Raw genomic sequence first — 6,124 nt, 5'->3', positions numbered from 1 at the left:
CGAAAGCGCAGTGGCAATTCTTGGTTTGGGGTAACGCATCGAGGGATGCCTTTCAATGTTACCTTACTTATGGCGGGACCCACGGAAAGGGAATTGCTTGCTTAACTATGTTCTCTTAAGTTCGCCCTCACTCCCTTAAGAGAGTCATAGTTACTCCCGCCGCAAATGATAACTGTGGTGTAAGTCTTACAACGAATGTTTCCAGGGCCGCTGCATTTAGATCATTCTTCTGATATTGTTTTTGGTCCTCTGGGAGTGCGCTCCTGTCAATTTTGTTATCTGCTTGACTTCTCATACTTTCTAACCGTGCCCCGAATTTTGCTACGCTCTCCTTCTCTTCCTGCAGTACTTTTGTTAGCCGATTTAATATTGCGAAAAAGTCCTCTGTACGCCCAAAGCCTTTTGTCGTAAGCCATGAATGTGTCACCCGCCTCAGCTGTTTTCATGACTGTCCTCATGCTGCCTACCGTAACGCCTGAAAGTCTGGACGCTAATTAAAAAATGAACGTTCTTTCATCCCCGTATTTTAGCTAGGGAGTACAGTACTCGATAGCATCGATAAACAGCTCAACATCACCCTCTCCCCGAAAATACCGGAATAAAGTCTCATAAGCGATATTATGCGCTTCTCAACTGGGCTTCTTCACTTATTTTTCGCTATTTCAATTCACTTTTCCTATTTCAATTATTCTTCTTTATTTCCAATTCACTGTTTCAATTTTAATTATTCTTCTTTATTTCAATTCAATTTTTTCATTTTCAACTATCTTCTTTTTTTCAATTCACTTTTCAATTTCAATTATCTTCTTTATTTCAATTCACTTTTTTCAATTTCACTATTATCTTCTTTTTTTCAATTCACTTTTCAATTTCACTTTTTAATTTTCTTCAATAATTCTTACTTTTATACCCGGGTATTTCCTAGAGCCCCTTTAGTTTTTCCGATTTCTGGGTACTCACCACCAAATTTTCCGTATAATCTTCACTTCACCTCAATTCACTCTAGCTGGGCGACAACCACGTTAGGCGCCAATTTTTCTGTTACGTGTGAACCTACACCTGGTTATTTACCTGTCAATGTAAACAGACCTCCGGACTAGCTCAGCTGTCTCACTGAAAAATATTTAGATGTTGATAAGAGGGTGGGTCGCTCAGTGAATGAAGAATACTCGTGAATTACGGTACTAATTGTTTATTGGGCGTCCCCTTAAAGCATGGGAGCGTCTGAAATGGCTCCCAAGAGTCTCTTTTACAAAATAATTCTCTATTTATAAAAGCAAATCTAATCCAGTACAATAATCCATTTGATGCGATACTTTTGATTCTATAACTGAGAGAGAGAGAGATGGGACAGCAACGAGAATGAGAGAGTCTTAGGAGACAATTAATCACGATGCAAGACAGCTCGGACTCGACATAGATTCGGACAGACTAAACGACTGACTGATTACAAGTGGCCGCTCCTCCTGGAGGTCCCAGGTTTGGTAACCTCGGTCGCGGATGCCGCCAACCACCTGTATCACTGCGCGGAACTTCGTATTATTCCGCGGTTGATCTCAGATTGTTCCGCCCTTAGGAACTAGGTGGTTATTGGTCAAGCTTCCTAGTCAGCAGAAAATGGTATCAAAGCGCCGAAAGCGGTCTCTCTCAGCGAGTGTTCCTGTTCGCTCGGTTCCCATGCGAAAGCGTCTTCCTCAGCAACACGTGCAAGAAGCGATTCTCGGCAACCAGAGTCAGGCTAGAAATACAACGGAAATTCGGTGCCCAATTCAGGTGCGCAAGTTGGCCCATCGATTTATAGAAATATATATGATTTATTTCAGTATTGACGGGTAGTAAGCCCACCCGTCACATGCCGGTTTACTTATTGAATATAGTCTCATAACAATGTAATTGTGCCTTTAATTAATTAAAAAAATTATTGCTTAATTTATCTGAGGTTTGTTATTATTTTGCAGTGCATGCACGGGAAAAAATTTCAAACTCTATATTATTTATAATTATACCCTTTATTTTAAATTAAATTATTATGCTGGTTCATTTATCAAATTTAGTACCTCAACAAAGTAATTGTGCCTTTAATTAATTAAATAATATATTATGTCGCAGTTGTCACCCATTCAAGTTGTTGTGTAATCGCCCAAGTCAGACGTGTGCCGCCCGGTTATCTTCTGCCACTTTCAGAGGCTGGCAACGTAACGTAACGCACATGAGCTTTTTAATTATAATCACTGTAAAATATTGGTGGGTGCTGGGATCGTGGAACCCGGTGCCACTCTTTCGAAAGCGAGCAACCGAGCCGACCAGGCCATTACGCCAGCCTCTTATTAAATTATATATTATTTACTTATTTTAAGGTGTATTTTTATTTTGCAGTGTGCATGCTGCATGGGAAAACATTCAAAGCTCCAAATTATTTACAATAGACCTTTTTATTTTTAAATTAAATTATTATACCGGTTTAACTTATTGAATATAGTCTCTTAACAAAGTAATTGTGCCTTTTAATTAATTAAATAATATATTATTTAATTATTTTAAGGGTGTATGTTTTTATATTGCAGTGCATGGTAACGGGAAAGAAATTCAAAGTCTAAATTATCTATAATTACACCCTTTATTTTAAATTAAATTATTATGCCGGTTCACTTATCGAATTTAACCCTCAACAAAGTAATTGTGCCTTTAATTAATTAAATTATATATTATTTACTTATTTTAAGGTGTATTTTTATTTTGCAGTGCATGCATCGGGGAAAACATTCAAAGTCTAAATTATTTATAATTAGACCTTTTATTTTAAATTAAATTTTTATGCCGGTTTATTTATTGAATATAGTCTCTTAACAAAGTAACTTTGCCTTTCACACTCAAAAATTATTGTTTAATTTGTCTAAGGTTTATTATTTATTTGCAGTAGTGCACGGGATTAGAATGTAAATTCTAAATAATTTATTATTTCACTATTTTATTTTTAATTAGTTTATTAGACGCCCTAATTACTGACTTCTGTTTTCTAGAGAAATTTTTCATTTTTATTCCTTTACTTCTTTTATATCACTCTCCAACCATTAGAAACATATCCCCCACCCATTTTCCCAGAATGATCGCTCTGATCACATATTTTAGGCAATTTCAGGGTGTCCTACCTGACATCTATTAACTAAATCTTACATTTCACGTCTATCTTTTTCATTATTCTATTCGACATTCAGAGCATGATGGCAGCATTTTACATTTTCTGTGGCTGCGTATAACTCTCCATTCGAATTATTTGTGCGCCTTCACTGCACTTACAGCTTCAAAGCATAGCCAACATAAAATTTTGATCGCCGCCATAAGGTTGTTGGCAAGAAGCAACCCCGTTCCGTGGGTGTATTCAGACAAGGCGCGAATGTCACTCGATCAATCGAATTCAGAGTGGTGTGTTAACGTAAGTTTGTGAGTTACATTCAAGAAATTATTCACGATATAAATTTTTATTAAATTAAATAATTATAGTACTTAACACAAAGTACTATAAAATAATATATTTTCTCCAGTGGATATAAGTTAGTTACTATACGAGGTGGGATAAATAAAACGCCAAGATGACTGTCATCACTAAAGCTATTGGCGAAAAGAAGCCTGTGAAGGATAAAATGGAGCAGCCATTGGTTTGTATTTATTCAGACAATACTCACATCAATTTTAATAAACCGATTTTTTGCGGTGGATTAACTTATGATAGTTATTGATTAAAATTTATGAGATGCTTCAAGAAGAAAAAATATAATAATAAAAATATTACATATCCAAAAATAACTGGCCACAAAAATTTAGTTAATTGTTTGGATAAATTTTTGGATGTTAAAAATAATCTCTGAAGACGTAATTATTCGCGCATATAATATACATGTTCATCTATTTTCCTTTATTTTGGTATACTCTATTGTTATAAAATTCTATAATTCAATTAAGCTAATTATCTTTTAATTGTATTAAAATTAATTAATAATTTAAGAGTATACATTATTAAATTGTTACCATCTAATGTGCGATGTCGTTTTCATATTATTATAAAAGATAAAAATTTCTAATAATAACCGCGGAAGTTATTTAGATATTTCTTTTTTATATATAAAATGCAGTAGGGGGCGTTGTTGGAGGTACCTTATAAACGATTATTTAATCTGAATTATCATAAAACTTGTGTATAAATTGATGTCATATATCATAGGATGAACAATCATACTAAAAATTTTTTATTTGAAGTAAATTACATTTTTTATCAGCACAACTTTCAGGGTGATTTTGAGAATCGCAAAGTTCTCAACAACAGCAACAGCGAGATTTAGGCAGACATTCGCCACTATTTATCATTGCGAAGAGTTAATTCTTCACTTCTAAGTTCTATATGACACTATACTGCTCATTATTTACGTCCCTACTGGGTATGAGTATTTGTACTTGGTGGTATATGTATGTACAGGCGTTATGCTCGCGAACAGATGCATAGATTCCGCACTGGATGGTACAGCATTCCATACGAACGCATGGATACTAAATTGCCATTTGTTAGTGATGAATTGTCAGCCGGCGTTCCATCTGATATATCTATCTCAAAAAGAAAGTCTTGCCAGAGATACGGAACAAGAGGCTCTTGTTCTTGATAGATCTGCGCAAAATACTATACGTAATTTCTTCCAAGATTCAAGCAAAAGACTTTTTTCAAGAATGTTTTGAAATGGATTTAGAAAAACGGACATTATGAGAAGGAATTGAAGTACCAGACTCTCCGTGATGGACGTCAAGGACGTTTTATACACACGATTTCAACATTGTATATTGTTTTATTTTTGTTGATAATTTATACTTGATCTTCTGTAAACTGATTAATTTTTATCTAAATCTGTTTTGTTTATTTTTATTTTCAGAATCTAACCGGAATTATTGGATCTTGATGGTCATTCTTGTTTTGTTATGGCACTTTTGATCGTGATAAAGTTTTACCACCGAAAAATATGTACGATTTGTTAAACAAAAATGTACAATGGTAAATGCTATAAAATTAAAAAATAAATTTTCAGTTTTTTACACATTAAGTTTGCAAATGAAATTCTTTTTTTTTCTTTAGGGTACCTTATGAAGTTAATACAAAAAGTTGTACGATGAAACAATGAAAGCTGTATTTCCAGCTATTTGTGACCGTCTCTACCGTAAGGGGACATACATTGCACGTGAATCGTAAACAAATGCCGATATATACTCTTGAAATAGTAAATAATACTGGTAAGTGTAATTTAAATCGCAAACCACGAGCATAGAGATTTGGTCCTAGATAGATATTTTAATAACATACTTGGTGGATATATGTCCCGGGAAAGTATTGGATATCCTATAAATTTTTAAGCTCTATATTTATCAACTTAGAAAAAAATATTACTCAAACAAAGAAAACCTTTTAGTATTCTTAGATTTAGCTAATTAATCTAAAAAATCGATAAACTTAATCGTTTTCTTCGAAATTTTACTGTTTAACTATAGTTTAAATTTAGAATATTCGTAAATTTTAGATTGGGCTCGGTCAAGCTTGCTAAGCTCTTGGGAGATCTTTTAGCAGATCATGTACCAAAAACTAAGAAGTAACTACATTCTCTCTAAAGAATATCTATAAGAAAACAATGCAAGGTATACTAATCCTAAGCTCAGTCCAGCGAAGAAGTTAGTAAACTTGAACGAGTCCATTAACTTTTATAGAATATTTGAAAACTTATTTTATTTTTTAAACTGGCAAATATTACTGAAATTTTATATGTGATAAAATTGCATGTCCAGATTTAAAAAATTAGTTTGATAACTTACATTTATAAATTCCGTAATTTTATTTACTAATGGATTGATTGAAATATTTTTCTGGGCCTAATTCAAAATGCTTATTAAAATTTTTTATTATTAATGGTATTAAAAGTTATAAGATTTCTTTAGTTAGTAAATAATAACTACTTTAATATTTTTAGCTGGAATAGTAAAACGAAGTATTGATGGTGTTATATTTGGACATTTTGCTGGTACAAATATTATTGAATATGATATATCAAATATGGCAGAAGTGCAAGAGGAGGCACGTAAAGATGATTAAATA

General features: G+C 33.3%; 1 pseudogene; it reads left to right on the top strand.

The window, feature by feature from the left end:
- Window positions 1-3,590: 3,590 nt before the first annotated feature.
- Window positions 3,591-6,121, top strand: LOC123270762 (annotated as a pseudogene).
- The last annotated feature ends 3 nt before the right edge of the window (window positions 6,122-6,124 follow it).

The sequence above is a fragment of the Cotesia glomerata genome, linkage group LG8 (assembly GCF_020080835.1).
Source record: "Cotesia glomerata isolate CgM1 linkage group LG8, MPM_Cglom_v2.3, whole genome shotgun sequence".
NCBI classification, from domain to species: Eukaryota; Metazoa; Arthropoda; class Insecta; order Hymenoptera; family Braconidae; genus Cotesia; species Cotesia glomerata.
The sequence above is the reverse complement of the archived record's forward strand: the minus strand, read 5'-3'. Positions and strand labels throughout refer to the sequence as shown.